Genomic DNA, 18,545 nt, shown 5'->3' on the forward strand with positions numbered 1-18,545 from the left:
TGTGTTCACATAATCAAGGCACATAGACAGAAATCGCAGCAAGATGCTTTTGTTTGGGGAAGAAGGGTGTGTTTTTAGATTCATTTGCCTGTGCTATCACACCTCAGACCCCTTGAGAATTTAATGTGCTGTGGTGCAAGACTCTTAAGAACCTGTGGTTATGAAGAGTCTGACCACATTCAAAACAGTTTATTAATCTGTTTTTGCAGCGTTGAGGTCTAAAGTGATTTAGATGGTGTGTAGGAGAGCTTGAGTTATTGCGAGTTCAACTGGCTCCCCAAATTTGTTAACGGTGATCAAATGGCCCAGTAAGATCTCTTAAGGTTGATGAAAAGAGCAAGGTTAAGGCTGGAAACATGGCTCAGGGCTTACAAACGCAAGCTGCTCTAGCAAAGGACTGGAGTTCTTGCCCCAGCAAGTGCTTCAGAAGGCTCACAACCAACTGGAACTCCACTTAAGAAGATCCTACTCCCTCTTCTGGCCTCCTAGGGCACTGCACTCAGATGCACAAATGTCCATACACCGCATGCACAAATATAGGTAGTAAACAAACAAACAAACAAACAAAACAAAGAGGGGCCATTTAGACTTTAAAAAGCAGCCATCTTTCACAAATATAAGTACGCGAAGCAGGAGGATGGGGTATAGCTCTGACCTGCTCAAGGTCTCAGTCTCTAGCACTGCCACGTGGCTCTGTATGTGGCTGTCAAGAGGAGCAGGGATGTGGCGTGGTGGCGCACGCCTTTAATCCCAGCACTCCGGAGGCAGAGGCAGGCAGACCACTGTGAGTTTGAGGCCAGCCTGGTCTACAAAGTGAGTCTAGGATAGCCAAGGCTACACAGAGAAACCCTGTCTCAAAAAACAAAACAAAACAAAGTACTAGGGTTACAGACATGTGCTATTTACTTGGTTTACCCAGTACTGGGCTTTGTGCAAACTAGACAAGCTGAGCTGCTTACCCAGGCCAGTCTATCCTGGGCAGTGGTGGCGACGCCTTTAATCCCAGCACTCGGGAAGCAGAGGCAGGTAGATCACTGTGAGTTCAAGGCCAGCCTGGTCTACAAAGCAAGTCTAGGACAGCCAAGTCTACACAGAGAAACCCTGTCTCAAAAAACCAAAAACTAAAAAAGAAAAGAAAAAAGGAAGAGAGAAGCAACTCTACAAAGTTCTCCAACCTACTCATGGGCGCGCGCGCACGCGCGCGCACACACACACAGCACAAATACTTTTTTGTTTCTTTTTTTTTTTTCTGAGGGGGTGTCAGGGTGAGCTGGTACATGAAACAGTGCTTTTGCTTACTGAATTATTTGCTGCCCTACGTTCGTTTCTGTTTTGAAGCAGGCTCTTCTGTGCACCTCAGGCTGGTCTCAAATTCAAGATCCCCCCCGACTTCCCCTCCCAAGCGCTGGGATTACAGCTGTATACCAGCATGTCTCACTGCATAGTTTTCCTTAGTTTGTGTGTGCATGTTTGTGTGTGTACTTAGGGAGAGGTGTTGTGTATATATGGAGTCCAAAACCATCAATTTTTCTGTTGCTCCTTACCTTTGTCTGTGTGTGTGTGTCTGTGTGTGTCTGTGTCAGAATGTTTGTGTTGCATGTACATGGGTGTATGGCATGCACACAGACCAGAGAAAGGCGTCACATAGCCTACTGTGTCACTGGTCGTCCTGCCTGTGCTCCCACAGTGGTCGTCCTGCCTGTGCTCCAACAGTGCTAGGCTTAGAGGTATGGATATCCATACTCAGATTTTCACATGTATGTTGGGGATTTGCCCCGGCCCGCCGGGGTTCGACTAGTGCTCGGGAGGAGAATTCTCCTGTATAGGGACAGAACACAAGACACGAAGATGGGGGCAAGTCTGCATTCTGATCTAACCCCGTTTATTGAAAACTTTCACAGAGTTAATATAGGCACAGAGGCATGGATATTTGCGTAAGTAAGGGTTGCTATGGATACCTAACTCTGGCATGCTCCAGCAAGTGTCTACCTTTACAGCTGCTATAATTGCAGAAGAGAGAAATTCTAGAGAAGTTGTGAAGGATCTGGTCAGGAAAAAGTGCCTGGAACTGTTGCTCGCAGGCAGCTGGCCTTTAATCTGATCTTATCAGTAGTCTTACTGGAAAAGGAGTAGCTGGGGGTCTAGAATGACCAGCCCCTACAACAAACCTACGACAAGGTCAGCTGGTTTCTGGTGAATGGGAGACTGCTGGAGAAATAGGAACCTAGGCTCTGACAAGATGGCTGAACATTGGCCATCTTGGATTTGGATTCTGGTCTTCACGTTTAAGCAGTACGGTTTTCTAGTGAGCCTCTCCACCTTAGTTTTTGAGACAAGCTCTCTCACTGTACCTGTAGTTTACCAACTGTGCCATCCCGGGTGGCCAGCAAGCCTCAGAGACCCTCCTGGTTCTGCCTCGTTTGCTCTTGGATTATATATGTAGACACTCATGCCCAGTTTTTAATTAGGTGCCAGGAACCCAAACTCAGGTCTTCGTATATACCTAGCTGGCCCTTTACTAACTAAGCCATCACCCACCCTTCATATTTGTGGTTTTAATCAACAATAATTTTAAATGTGTCCAAAGTACAGTTTAATATTTTTGATACATGTGGCTCTCCTCTTCCCTGGGGGGGGTGGGGTGGGAAAGGGGGTGCAGGCTGCTGGCCACTGGTCCACCAAGGCAAGAAGAACAGAGACAAGACACGGAGCCTGACAGGCCATAAGCACGGCAAAGATCGAACACTCCAGGAACCACTTCAGATGATAGTTCAACTTTAATCAGGGAGAAAAAAAGTTATATGCCCCTTTGGGAGTGGGTGGGGCGCTTCCAGGATAGGCATTCATAATCGGTTGGAATCAGGCACTTTTAGGATGCTTGTTTTGCATTGGGCAGCACACTCCTATCATAGGAACGGGAACACAGTACCTAATTATCCTATAGTGCAGGGAGGGGAGAGCAAGCAGGGAGCTGTGTCAAGGGCCATGTATCAAATGTAGTTAGGGACGTCTGTGTCTAAGGACACTCTCCAGATGGAGTCAGGCAGAGAGCCGGAGGCCCTGCTGGGAAGACACACTGCACCTAATGCAAAAGCTAGGAGTGGCTTCTGGGACCAGGAGGACTGCAACCTCAAATAGCAGGGTCCTTCTAACAGATGTATATACTGACTATTTAATGATTATACCCAGCTTTTTCATTAGTTAATATACTTTTTGTGGAGAGAACATTCGAAAATCCATTCTTTTCAAAATTTGGAAATATATACACTATTATTAGCTATGTCACCATGGTAACAATATGGCATTCAGAAAACCTACTTTTCACACATTAGAATTGACCTGTGGTCAGTCTCCCCATCCCTTGATTCCCCAACCCCCAGCCTCCAGTGGCCACATTTTACTCTCGGCTTCTATGAGTCTGACATGTTTACGACTGTATACGAGTGGGGTCATGTAGTACATGCCTATCTGTGCCAGACTTATTGGCTTGGCATAAAATTCTCCAGATTATCCCTGTTATCAAAAGTGAAAAAAAAATTTTTTTTCCTTGCCAGGCGTGGTGGCACAGGCCTGTAATCCCAGCACTCAGAGAGGCAGAAGTAGATGGATCGATGTGAGTTCAAGGCCAGCCTGGTCTACAGAGTGAGTGCAGGACAGCCACACAGAAAAACTCTGAACACCCCCGCCCCCCCCCAAAAAAGACAAGGGTTGGAGAGATGGCTCAGAGGTTAATGGCTGCTCTTCCAGGGGTCCTGAGTTCAATTCCCAGCAACCACATGGTAGCTCATAACGACCTATAATATCTGATGCCGTCTTCTGGCCTGCAAGCATACATCCAGGCAGAACTCTGTATACATGATAAATAAATAAATTTTTAAAAAATTTTCCTTAATGCCGGGCGTGGTAGCATACACCTTTAATCCCAGCACTCGGGAGGCAGAGGCAGATGGATCGCTGTGAGTTCAAGGCCAGCCTGGTCTACAAAGTGAGTCCAGGATAGCCAGGGCTACACAGAGAAACCCTGTCTCAAAAACCAAAAAGAAAAAAAGAATTTCCTTAGTACATACAGTCCTAATAGTGTTGTATTCTACATACCATCTCATTTCCTTTCTCCTTTTACTTGCATGTGTTTCCCCACCCACCCGAAAGGGCTTGTACATGCTAGACAAAGCCTCTACCAGTGAGCTTCATTCCCAGCCCTTGGTGGAGTTTTGCTAGTTTGGCTTGGTTTGGGGATGTTGTTGTTGTTGTTGTTTTGTGTGTGTGTGTGAGTGTGTGTGTGTGTGTGTGTGTGTGTGTGTGTGTGTGTGTGTGTGTGTGTGTGTGTGTTTTAAGGCAGGGTCATATCTGTATGGTCTCCCATTCAGCATTCGCCCAATTCAGCCTCCTTGGTGCTGGGATCACAGGCCTTTGCCACCATTCTTGCCTTCACATACAGTTTTGTTTTGTTTTAATTTAGGGAATTTTCTTGTTGTTGTTGTTGTTGTTGCTGCTGCTGCTGCTGCCGCTGCTGCTGCTGTTTGCTGATCATCATGGCATACACCTGTAATCCCAGCAATTCGGCAGGCTGAGTCATGAGAAACGCTGGGAGTCTGTGACCAGCCTGGATAAGGCTAGTGATGCTTTCTCTCAAACAAGCAATAAACTGAAGCAATAACTTCTCTCTGTGTGCCGCATGCTGGAGATGGATACGGAGTCTGGCACATGGTGGGTATGCTGTCTACCATGGAGGTAACCACAGCTTAAAATAATATTTTGGCTTATTTACTTACATATCATTTTCCAGACAGGATCTCGCTAAATGGCTCAGTGAGACTCTAGCCTAGGTAGCTCACGCTGCTCTTAAACTCCAGATCCTCTTGGTTTGGGCTCCTTTAAATGTGCTTTTTTTCTTTTCCCTCTCAAAATGGACTGTAAACTCTTACGTGATTGTTAATAATTTCCTAGGTGCATGGCATAAAGCTGGACTGGTTACTAAGGAAAGAAATAGTAGTTGAACACATGAATGAATGAAAGACTTGATTCATAAGCTGAAAAGGCACCAGGAAGGATCTGGGGGACGTGCCAGGAAAAGCCTCAAAGAATTGCAATCCCTAGAAAATGGATGACAGATTGTGGTGTGGTGAAGCCGTGCTTGCAGGAATTTCCCCTGCCCCCTGTGAGGAGCCAGCCAGGGCCCACTCAGCCTGCAGAGTTCTGTGAACGAACTGGTCTGAGCTGCTTGGTCTGTGGGCTGCTCTGCTTCTTGCCCAGACCCAAGGAGAATCTGGATCCTTCTTCAGAGTATTTGTTAGAGGGGGTAAAGCTGTTCCCCTACCCCTTCACATGAGGACTGCTGCCTCCTACTCCTGTGTGCAGCAGAAAGAGCTCAGAGTAGCCTCTGAAACTTCTGGACAGCTCTTCTACCCTGCCACCTCTGTCTGTTCCCTCCTTCCCTCCCTCCCTCTTTTCCTTCTTTCCTCCCTCCCTCCCTCCCTCGCTCGCCTCATCTCTCTCTTTCTCTCTCTCTCTCTCTGCCCTTGACCCTGCCTCGCAATTTCATGGCATTCGATTACATCATCCCTCTATCCTTGTTCATTTCTAGCAACACTATAAGAAGTCCTGGACTTGCAGGGTGTCCTCCATCCCCCTTACTTCACCCCCTAGCTTCACCCCCTAGCTGTCTGACCCTGAGACTCATATTTTTCCTTTGCCGTTCTTCCCCCAACCCCTTTGCTCCTATAATGCCTGGTCTGTCTGACACGTTATCCTTGCTCGCGCAGTCTGTACTGTGAGGCTCTTTCCCAGCAAGCTTCCTGAGGTCTCTCAGTCTATACTGACTCTGTTGCTGGTGTCGCCTAGTTCTCAGGCTATCGCTGATATTTGCGCACACACACTCCTGATTTACAGTCTCAGCCTAGCTAGCTCCCAGGAAACACAAGTCATTATTGCCTTGCTGTTCATTTTACATAATTATCTGAATATCTAACAAACATCTCTCCTCCTTTTATTTATTTATTTTGAAGCAGAATCTCACTGGGTAGCCATAGCTGGGCTAGAAATCACTTCGTAGAAAAGGCTGGCCTTGAACTCACAGAGATCTGCCTGCCTCTGCCTCCCAAGCACTGGGATTAAAGCTGAGCACCGCCACGCCCAGCACTATCTCTCCTCTTTTTCAGACAGTCTCCCCACTTAGCTGGGTTTGGCCTTGACCTCACAACTTCTCTATGTATCTTAAATCAATTAGACTCATCATTTATTTCTTTACTTGTTTATTGTCTGTTTTTGAGACGGGGGTCTCAAGTAGCTCAGGTTGGCCTCAACTCACTATGACCTTGACCCCCCAATTTTTCTGATGTAACTATTAAGTGCTCTGATTTTCAGTGTGAGCCACCATACCAAGCCACATGTCCATAACCTGACTTCTTGCTAAATCTGCAGCTTTTTTCATAGCATCAGAGACAACGTTGTCATTCTGGTTTTCATGCCAAGGATTTTAGGATCCTTTTGAGGTAGCCCATTTTCAGCTGCCAACAAATCCTAGTGGCTCTGATTTCAAAATATACCCACTGGGCTAGGGTGTAGCCAAGCAGTATAGTCATGTTTAGTACGTGTAAGGCCTTAGGCTCAGTCAGTCACCAGGACTGCCAGGAACCAAAAACCAAACCAATGCAACAAATAAAATCTCTCCATCACAAGATGCTCATAACCTGGCCATTTAGCCCCACTACCACTGCCATTTAACCAGTCCTCCTGTCACCTCTCATGTCATACATACCAACTGTCCTTCATGCCCCACTGCTTTGTACTTTCCGTGACAGTACACTGCTCTTTTAAAATATGTAGGTCATGTTTAATAGTCCCTCAGTTCAAAACACCTCAGTGACGTCTCCTTTCCTGGGAGTAACTTACCAACCCTCCAGGCTGTGCTCCCCAATTCCATGTCCACCTGTATTGTCCCCTCTGCTTATTCGGACCCAGACACAGGCTCTCTTGCAGTCTGTAGGACACACCTTGCATTCGACTCTCAAGGGGGGCCTTGGTGTCCTGCACGGCCTCCTTCCCTGGCATCAGTGCTGTTTCTTTCCTCCTTGTGACTCCTTTCAAACCATCCTTCCAAAACTGCCTTCCCCTAGAACTGAGGAGTCAAAGGTCAACGGCCTTTGTGGATTTTGTTTAATTATTTGAGACACAATCTTATTAAATATAAACAACCCAAGCTGGTTTCAAACTCTGGGCGTGCCTCCTGTCTTAGCTACTCAAGGGTCAGCACTGTAGGCGTACACTGCCGCGTGCCTGGCTAGGCTTCATGTTTTGATGAATGTTGTAGATTTCTTCTACCAATAACGTGTGAGCATATCCATTTCCCCCATAGCCTGTCAACTGCAACTATTAACTTTTTGGTTTGGGTGGGAGTTTTGTTGGTTGTGGTCTTTAGACAAGCAAAAAGCTTGCTATGTTGACCATAGAAAATTGGCCTTGAATATGTGGTCATCTTCCTGCCTTCTACTTCCTGAGTGCTGGGATTGCAGACCTGTACCCTATACCTGCCTGGGGCTATTAACTTGGATTTTTTGTTTGTTTGTTTTGTTTGTTTGTTTGTTTTTTGAGACAGGGTTTCTCTTGTAGCCCTAGCTGTCCTGAACTCACTTTGTAGGCCCGGTTGGCCTCGAACTCACAGAGCTCTACCTGCCTCTGCTCCCGAGTGCTGGGATTAAAGGCATGCACCACCACTGCCTGGCTGATTTTCAATTTTTATGAGCAAGTTTGGACATCAGTTTAAAATCCATTTGCAAAACCCCTTCTTATTTCCCTGCCCACTTCAATGGGGCTGTTGGTTTCTCTTCTTTATTTGCACACAGTCTTTGCACATTAGCAAGTGAGTGGTCTTGTGACATAGGTTGGAATGGACATTTTCTAGTATGGCATTTATTTCTTGCTTTATTGATGGTGGACATTTGTTTTTAAGTTATATTTATTTATTACGTGTGTGTGTGTGTGTGTGTGTGTGTGTGTGTGTGTGTGTGTGTGTGTATTGCTTCAGCAGGAAAGCAGAGGTATTCTCCTTCCACCTGTGGGTGCCCAAGATTAAGCAGAGGTTGTCAGTTGCTGTCAAGTGCCTTTAACTACAGAGTCATTTTTATGGCCCTGGTGGTATGCTACTTATGTAATTTTTTAATGTGAAAGTCTTATTTTATGTTGTAGGTTCTGAATAGTCAGTTACACTTTTAAAAGGCTTTTTCTAAGCCGGGCGTGATGGCGCACACCTTTAATCCCAGCACTCGAGAGGCAGAGGCAGGCGGATCGCTGTGAGTTCAAGGCCAGCCTGGTCTACAAAGTGAGTCCAGGACAGCCAAGGCTACACAGAGAAACCTTGTCTCAAAAAACCATAAAAAAAAGGCTTTTTCTAGATCTTTCTTTCTCTCCCCCCCCCCCACCCCTCTCTCAAATACACACACAGACACACTATGCATTCTATGTATTTTTGGTCAAACTTTTAAAAATCCTTTGTACATTTTATCCATGCTGAATGTATTTTGGTACAGGAATGACACACACTTTCACCTTTTATTTGATATGGCTACTCATTTCCTGGACGTTCTCTTTTTCTCCACAAATGTGAACTACTAAGTAGGAGATTCTTAGGGAGACTTTAATGATTGAGTTCAAGTTGAGGTGATAATATCTTTCCTTTGTGAACTCTGTGGCAGAAACCTCAGGTATGCTAATGAGAACTACAGATAAACCTGTAGTGTGCTGATAGGCCTACACCCAATAAACGTGTGTACAACGTCTCCAGCTTGTAGCCCTACAGAACGTGTACACATGGTTCTTGTTCATTACATGCACACCCTCTTCAATGCTCACAACCATGGATAATGAGATCAGGTGCCCTCTTCTGGCTTGCAGACCTACATGTAGGCAAAAACTGTATACATAATACCTTGCCCCAAGAGGCACTGGCATCGTCTCTGCTCCTGTGCCCAAGAAGCTGCTGCTGGTGGCCAGTATTGATGGCTGCTATACAACAGCTAGGGGCTGCCAAGGCCACCTCTGATGCTATCTCCAAGACCCACAGATACTTGGCCTCCAGCCTCTGGAAAGAAACTGTTTGCTAAGTCTCTTTATCAGGAATTCATTGACCATCTTATGAAAACTCACTCTATAGTCTCTGTTCAAAGGGCACAGGCTCCAGCTGTGATTGCCAGGTAAGAGATTTTACACAAGAAAACTAAAGTGAGTTAAGTCTTAAAAAAAAAAAAAAAAGAGCTGGACCTCATAAAATAGACAGGGATGGCAGCCGGGCATGGTGGTGCACACCTTTAATCCCAGCACTTGGGAGGCAGAGGCAGGCGGATCACTGTGAGTTCAAGGCCAGTCTGGTCTACAAAGTGAGTCCAGGACAGCCAAGGCTACACAGAGAAACCTTGTCTCAAAAAACCAAAACCCAAACCAAAACCAAAACAACAACAACAAAAAAGACAGGGATGTACACACCTGTATCTGCCTTTCTAGTACTTAGAACTTAGATTACAAGTGAGTGTCTCGATACCTGGCTTCCTTTAAGTAGGCTCTGGGGATTTAACCCAGGCACCAGGCTTCCACTCCATCCTCCGATCATGTAATTTAGAAAAAGCCAAATCAGGCCTAGGGAGGCCGCCCAGTGGGTAAAGTGGTTGCTGTGCCAACATGAGGACTTGAGTTTGGATTCTCAGCACCTAGGTCCAGCGCGTGTCTGTGTCCACCTCTGAGAGCAGGGATACAGGCACATCCCCAGGGCTCACTGACCCACCAGTCTTGCCAAAACGGAGCAAGCTCCAGGTTTAGGGAGACACCCTGTCTCAGAAAACGAGGTGGAAAGATTAAGGAAGCTATCCCTGTATCAACTGCTTTACAAGCACCCACGTGTGCTCTTGCTTGCAATATGCCACCCGTGCGTGTGCATCTAAATAAATGAATCAAACCATTTAAAACTATATAGGACATCCATGCCATACAGTAAGCATGTGACAAATGTCAGTAGTTACTTAAAAATTTAAGTTAATTATATTTATTTTCCATCCAAATAAAGGTATCTTGAAAAAAATTAAAATTATCCCTAGATACTTTTTCTTTTTTCTTCCCCCCCCCCCCTTTGGTTCTTCGAGACAGGGTTTCTCTGTGTAGTCCTGACTATCCTGGACTAACTTTGTAAACCTGGCTGGCCTCGAACTCACAGCGATACGCCTGCCTCTGCCTCCCAAGTGCTGGGATTAAAGGCGTGCACTACCACTGCCTGGCTCTCTTTCTTTGTTTTTGTCTATGTAGCCCTGGCTGTCTTGAAACTCTTTGTGTAGACCAGGCTGGCCTTGAATTCACAGAGATCTGCCTGCCTCTGCCTCCCAAGTGCTTGGATTAAAGCCAAGAGCCAGAAATAACTTTTCTTAAAAGTGTTTTCTGACACAATATTGGTCATTACTGTATGGTGCAGGTTTTTTATTTTTAACATGATCTATTGACTCCTTGAGTAACAGTGTAACAGCACCTTATTTTTCTATATTATTCAACTCCATTTACTAGACTGCTAAGGTTCAGAGAGGTTTTAAAAGTTGTTCAGTGTGATTCTCCAGCCAATGTTCCATGCAATAGGAAGACAGACTCTAATGACCTTCACTTGGTGTGCAAGGTGACAGGGATGGAACCCAGGGCTTCACCATGCTAGGCAACTATCACATGCTAGGGACTATCCAGCCAGGCCAAACCCAACAGTCTTTAAAGGTTTATGGATTTGCAAAAGAACACCACATTAGTGCGTCGTGGTGGATATCTGGCCACTCAATGGGCAGAGGCAGGAAGATAAAGGGCTGAGAGGCAGCCAAGTGTGCGTGTTGATGTCCTTCTGACACTAATATGAAATCTATCTTATCTTTATGTATTTGGGCTTTGATCTGATACAATAAATGGATTGGGCTTGTATTCATTTTTATTTTTATAGTTACAGGATGTGAATAGAAGCAAACAAGGCATTTTCCTGCAGAAAGTGAAAATAACAACAACAATCTCCTGCTCTTTTTACAAAGTGAGAGCTGGGGTCAGTCTGTATTTTTCAGAGGCTTCTTTAACTGTGGCCAAAAACTGAAGTCAAGAGAAACAAGGATATGAGGGCTGCAGAGATGACACTGTGTTTGAGTGCACGTACTGCTCTTCCAGAGAGTGCTAGGCAGCTCAAGTTCCAGAACCCTCCTTAACAGCTCCCAACTGCCTTATCTCCAGATCCAGGAGAAGCCAACACCTCTGGCTTCCTCAGACACACAGACAGACAGACAGACACACACACACACACACACACACACACACACACATGCTTAAAAAAAAATAATAATGAAAATAAATCCTAAAAAGTGAAATAAGAAACAGAGCTCTACAAGTCATAGGTCCTGGCGGGCTATACTGAGCAGAGGAGTTTCAACAGACAGGCAGTCTATTAGGTCTTACTCATTGGCTAGACTTCTGCGGACATGCTGAGGATTTAGTGTTTTCTCTCAGGAGCAACAGTGAGCCATTAAGACCTGTGTTCATTTACTTACTCAGCTATACGGCTGAATAGGGATTCCATTTAGAGTCTTTCATATGCTGGGCAAGCGTGCTGCCAGATTGCAGAGCTCCATGAGCCAAAATACAAGCACTCTATGATTTATAGTAATACCAATTATACTGCTTAGATGTTAGAGGCCTGGGGAGAGTCGGGAGAGTGTGTGCCTTTCATGTACAAGGTCCTAGGTTCAATCCCCAGCACCAGAAAAACAGAATGAAAGAGAAAGGAAGGCAAAATTACTTCAGCCTAATGCAGTTATTTCATCTTGGAAATCCTGATGTGAACAAGACTGTCACTGGATTGGTTATATCAACTAAGGATAAACACACATTTTATAATGGAAAATTGTCAAAATTAATTTTAACTATGGCTTTTGAGAAAAGAAGATAATCTCATTGCTCCTCATAAAAACGTGCTATTATTAGGCTACCAAGATGAGACTTGATAGCCTATAATCATATAGTCGGGGAGGAGGTCCCGTGCGGTCACAGACATAGGGGAGGGGAATAGGGTGAAAGTGGGATGGAGGGAGGAATGGGAGGATACAAGGGATGGGATAACAATTGAGATGTAATCTGAATAAATTAACTAAATATTTAAAAAAATGCTATTACGTATACACAGTCCACCAAATGGGTAAAGACAACCCCTTTCTGTCTTACACTTCAGCCCTCGGATGAAGAACCTGTTTGTTTTTTGAGACAGGTTTTCTCTGTGTAGCCTTGGCTGTCCTGGACTCACTTTGTACACCAGGCTGACCTCGAACTCATAGCAATCCACCTGCCTCTGCCTCCCTGAGTGAAGAATCTTATAATTGGGGAGTTCACAGGCACAAACTCCAAGGTGCTGCTGTTATCTGGGCAGTTGATGGCGATAGAGACTCTGCTGCCCCCTGGTGGCTCTTGCTGCCTTTCATTGATTCCCAGTTGCAGCTCAGAAAACCTGCTCCTGGATTGTGTACTCCCATTCAGCTTCCTCCAGAGGAGGCTACAAGATCTCTTCAGGACTGCGAACAGGGCTTTGGGGAGGGAGTTCTGGCAGCGTGTAACCACCTACCTGCACATGATGCCGACTTTCAGCGCACAAATGCGTGTGCCCTTACCCACTTAACAATTAACCCCTTTTGGAGGGTGGGGTGGAGAGATGGCTCTACAATTAGAGCACTGTCTGCTCTTCCAGAGGTCCTGAGTTCAATTCCCAGAAACCACATGGTGGCTCACAACCATCTTCACTCGGATCTAATGGCCTCTTCTGGCTTGCAGGTGCACATGCAAGTAGAGCACTCATATACATAAAGTCAATAAAATTAAGTAAGAAAAGGAACAACCCCTTTTGTAGGTCCAGTTTTACAACCAGAGCCTGACAGTATATACAGGACCCATGGAACTTAGTCCTCATCTTGTTCTTTTTGTTACCTTTGAGAATGGTTGGTTATTTCAAACTTGTCTGGGTCCTAGTAAGGACATTAGTAATCCATAGCCTAACCTCATGTACAGACTTGCCTGTAACTCATTTTCTTTCTTTTTCTTTCCCTTATTTCCTGACCCCTCCCTTCCTCTTTTCCCCTTCCTTCCTTATTCCCTCCCTCCCTCCTTCCTTCCCTCCTTCCCCATCTTTTGGTTATTTGAGACTGTGTAGCCCAGTCTGGCTTTGTGCTTACAATCTTACTTCCTCAGCCACCCAAAAAATGGGATTACAGTGCTAATTCCAAACAGTCTTTTCCAAAGGACTGGTAATTTGGTCATTGTCAATTTATGGTGTCCCTGTTTTTTGTTTTTTGGGGTTTGTATGTTTGTTGTTTTTCCAGATAGGGTTTCTCTGTGTAGCCTTGGTTGTCCTGGACTCTGTAGACCAGGCTGGCCTTGAGTTCATAGAGATCCTTCTGCCTCTGCCTCGCAAGTGCTGGGACTAAAGGCCCGTGCCATCACAACCTGGCTATCCCTCTTTTTTCTAACTGAGGTTATATCTGAATATCAGAAGGGCTAATATAGTGGCAAAGCTTTGGTTTTGGGGCCTCTGACCTCAATGTCATCTAGGCACACCCAGCTCTTCAGCTGAACTCAGGCATCTGTTTCATGGTCTTCTACTGAGTTCAGAGTTCCCTCCTGCAAACTCCTTTGAGTTGCGGGGTTGTTTTCCCTTCTTCCCTGATGATAAGGTTTTACTTTATTAGAGTAGCCTTAAATTTCTAATTTTCTTACCTTAGCCTCCTGAGTGCTGGGCTTACAGGTGTGTGGCTTGTCTTTTCTTTGTCATAAGCACTTGAATACATAGGAATATTGGAAGCCTACTTTCCAGGTTCTTGCTTTCTCCATGAGCCAAAGCTTGCTCTCTGTGGCAAGCAGCCACAGGGCTGTATAGGTGTTAGCATGCTTGGTCTCTCTGCTCTTAGATACCATTAGCTTATCTGTAAAGGGTTGTAGGTTCCCAAATTTATGTTGGCTGATATGGTCAATCAATCAATCAATCAGTCAATCAATATACCCCCACTCTGGTGAAGTGGCAAGCTGCCTTGTCCTTGCTTTCCCTCTTACTCTCTTCTGTCATCCAAATCTCTCCCTTTCTAGACCAGGAATGGCCATTTAAAAAACAAGATTGACTCATTTATCTTATGTATATGATTGCTCTATCTGCATGTACACCTGCGCATCAGAAGAGGGCATTAGGTCACATTATAGATGGTTGTGAGCTACCTTGTAGTTGCTGGGTTTGAACTCAGGCCTTCTGGAAGAGCAGCCAGTGTGCTTAACCACTAAGCCATCTCTCCAGAATGGGCATTTATTGTTGCTTTAGATGGTCTTACTCTATAGCTCTAGATGGCCTGGCTCCCACTATGGTAAAGCAAGCCAGGCTCATACTCACAGTCACCTGCTTTTGTATCCTGAGTGTTGGGATTATGGACATGAACTATCATGCCTCATTTTATTTTATTTTGAGAGGAAAAAAATATGGTCTTACAAAAGATGTGTTTGGAGCCAGGCGGTAGTGGCACATGCCTTTGATCCCAGCACTTTTGAGGCAGACACAAGTGGATCTCTGAATTCTAGGCCAGCCTGCTCTACAGAGCAAGTTTCATGGAAGCCAGGGCTACACAGAGAAACCCTATCTTGAAATTTTCTTTTTTAAAAACCTAAAAAAAAATTTCAACTCTTACTATGCCAAAAACGTTTTCCATTTTTGAAAAACCATGTCTTTTGCAACACTAAGGCCCAGAAGACACATCTTGAAGCAATGAACACAGAACATTTAGCTGCTTGTTTGTGGTGGAGTGGTGTGCAATAAGAACCGAAAGAAACTGGGTTGGGATGTGTTTATATCATCTCTTGCTTATGAAAAGCAGACAGAATAAAATAATAGTGACAGATAATAGGATAATAAAATAATAGGAACAGCTAATGTTCCCTATGTCTAGATGAAAGCAGGTCTTCAGCCTTAAGAGGCAGCTCTTCTGCTCTGTTCCTTGCTGAGATGTTAGAGCCTCGAAGACCTGTCCTTAGGAAGCAGACTGTAGATGGTGCAAGTGGTTTTCAAGAAGCTTGTCTTTTCACGAGAGACCTGGTTTTCAGTGATTTGAAAGGCTTGATTCTTAGGGCCAAAGAGTTGGCCTCAGAAGTCAAGAGAGTTTGCTGCTCTTCCAGAGGACCGGAGTTTGCCTCTCAATACCTACGTTAGCAGCATCATGACTGCCTATGATTCTAGCTGCAGGGGAGCTGACACTCTCTTCTGGTCCCAGTGGGCTCCTGAATTCACATGCACAAACTCACACAGTGACACATATATTTTAACAAGTTAGAGTCTTTCATTTGGTTTGGTTCTAGTAACATGGCAGTTTTATAAAAAGCTGCTGATTTACTGTGGGGGGAAAAGCCTAGAGTAACATTTGGATTAATTTTTACACCCAGAAACTTGTACAACAGAAGAATTGTCCTGCCCAGCTTTCTTCCCACAAGATGAAGCAGCATTCTTTTTTTTTTTTTTTCCGAGACAGGGTTTCTCTGTGTAGCCTTGGCCATCCTGTCCTGGACTCGCTTTGTAGACCAGGCTGGCCTCGAACTCACAGCGATCCACCTGCCTCTGCCTCCCAAGTGCTGGGATTAAAGGCGTGAGCCACCACACCCAGCTTGAAGCAGCATTCTGAACACACCTCTGTCCCTTTCTCTCTCTCTCTCTCTCTCTTCTTTTTGTTATTCCTTTTGAGACAGTCTTTCTTTGCGTTCCAGGCTGGCCTCTAACTGATTCCAAACTAGTTGATCAGAATGACGTGTGTGTGTGTGTGTGTGTGTGTGTGTGTGTGTGTGTGTGTTGTTTGTACATGTTTGTCTGGATCTGTGTATGAATGTAGAGGCCAAAGTTTGATGTAAGGTGTCTTTTTCTGTAGGTCTCCATCTTGCTTGTTGAGACAGGATCTCTTATTTAACCTGAGCTCATGGGTTCAGGGAGGCTGAGTGGCCAGTGAGCCCCAGGAATCATCTTCCTTAGACTAGGATCACAGGTGTGGCCACCCTGCCCAACTTTGTGTTGGTGCTGGGGATCCGAACTCAAGTCATCCTGCTTATTGAGTGAGACATCTTCCCAGACCCCAGAGCACACATTTGAATTAGTTTGCCATTGTAACATGTAAGACAAACTATAAACGATCAGTTTTCTGTTGAGACATGAGAAAGAGCATGTTAGAGAAAGGTTTTAACTGCCCTAGTTACCTGTGTTAGTTAAGTTTCCATCGCTGTGATAAAATACCATGAACAAGGTAACTTAGAGAAGAAAGAGCTTGTTTGTGTTTATAGTTCCAGAGAGCCAATGAGACTCTGTCTCAAACAAACGAAACGACAATAAATTGTTGTATAATAAGTTGCTTCTTGTACAAACAAACAAAAACATTAACTTTGAGACTCTAATATGAAGGAGGCTCCAGTCCTGCAGAAATTGAGCTTAGTGGTTTGTGCTTACAATCCCAACACTTGGGAGAGAGGCATCAGGACTGCTGCAAGTTTGAAGCCACTTTGGTCTACACTGTGAACTCTAGATTGGATGGTCAGAGCTACGCAGCAAGATCCTGTCTCAAATCAATCAAACCAACCAACCAACCCACCACCAAATTAACTTTACTGCTTATTTATACCTGTATATAATGTTACAGCCTGCTTCAACATAAGAACAGTCTCCACACTTGAGTGGAGAGTGGGATAGGACTTTCTCACGTACTCTGGTGCCTCACATTTGACCATGTCCCTTGGAGGGGGAGATCTGGTGGCACTCAGAGGAAGGACAGCAGGTTACCGAGAAGAGACTTGATACCCTATGAGCATATACAGGGGGAGGTAATCCCCCTCAGGAACAGTCATAGGGGAGGGGAATAAGGGGAAAAAGGGAGGGAAGGAAGAATGGGAGGACACAAGGGGTGGGATAACCATTGAGATGTAACAAGAATAAATTAATAATAATAAAAAAAAAGAGCAGGAAATAGTTGGGTTTTATGACTCTAAATTTTACATATCCTAAAACTAGCAAGAAACAGGAAGGAATCTTCTGGATGGTTGCAGTTTTATCTGCTATACTTTCCTTCCAAAAGACACTCCTGGGTGTTGCCACACAATGGCTCTGGCTCTGGAGACTGCTCTGGAAATACTTCAGCCTTGAGAGTTTCATGTAGCCCGGGGCTGCCCTGTAACTCCTGATACTCTTTTTATTATAGCTCGAAGATTATAGGTGCTGGGTACCAAGCTGGGCTTGTCCGTTCTTTCTTTAAACTGCCCATCTTCCTGTTTCTACCTCATAGGTAATGAGTATACAGGAAGATGCTACCTGGTCTGTCTTAAAAAAAGCTTTACCTCAAGCCGGGCATGGTAGTTCACGCCTTTACCCAGCACTCGGGAGGCAGAGGCAGGCGTATCACTGTGAGTTGAAGGCCAGCCAGGTCTACGGTCTACAAATATGAGTCCAGGACAGTCAAGTCTAGTGCAGAGAGACCCCATATCGAAAAACAAAACAAAACAGAAAACCCAAAACAAACAAACAAAAACCAACAGCAACAACAAAAAGCTTTACCTCTTTATGTAGCCTAGGCTAAATAAACTCCGGATTCTCCTGGCTTGGGATCCATCTACTGGTATAACAGGCCTAAGCCAAAGCCACTCGTTTTATAAATGTACTTTTCTGTTTTTTGAAAAGGGGGTCTTACTTGTACAGCTCAGGCTGTGTGGATTCTCCTGCCTCTACCTCCTAGGTGCTGAGATAACTACGTTCAGCTTTAAGATGTGCATTTTACAACAAGCCCATAAGGGGGCGGAGGGAGGTTAAAAAAAAAAAAAAAAAGCAGACCATGATAACATACGCAGTTTTAACAGAAGTCAAAATTGTCCTTTTCTGGACCCTCAACACAGTGCATTCGGAGCCTTTGGTCTAGAGTGGGTCACTTTCAATGTAATGGTCATAGTATCAGGCCAGCTGTTATCGATTAGGTGCCACAATTTTATGTCAGGCATCCTGTTTAGTAATTTATGTCTTTAATCTCCAAAACGCCTTCCTGAGGTAGGTGTACGAGGGCATAAATAAAACAAAACATCCAACTTAATTTATGTATGTGCGCTTGCGGATGGCAACTGGGTGATAACACTCTTTCCTTCCACCCTGTGGATTCCAGGGTGGAACTCAGGTTAAGTGCCGCTGACCCATCTTGTCTGCTCAAGTAGGCATTTTTATTCTCGTTTTAAAGACGAGTAAACTAAGTTTCGAAGCAGTTACTAGAATGCTCTAGTAGAGCGGAAACTAGAATGATTTCTAAATTCTCCACCCAGCGATGCCGCCAAGACCGCGAAAGAACCCATACACTGTAAAAAACTCCACCGTCATTCCAGCCCTAAAAAAAGGAGATAGGACAGAGTAGCCACGCGCAGAAACCGAAGGAAGGGAGAGGTCACCGGAAACCAGAGTGCAGCTTCCGGCGGCGCGCAGGAAGTGGCTCTTTCGCGTGTCGCCAGCTTATCACGTAGAG

Source organism: Acomys russatus, chromosome 15 (assembly GCF_903995435.1).
Source record: "Acomys russatus chromosome 15, mAcoRus1.1, whole genome shotgun sequence".
Classification (NCBI taxonomy): domain Eukaryota; kingdom Metazoa; phylum Chordata; class Mammalia; order Rodentia; family Muridae; genus Acomys; species Acomys russatus.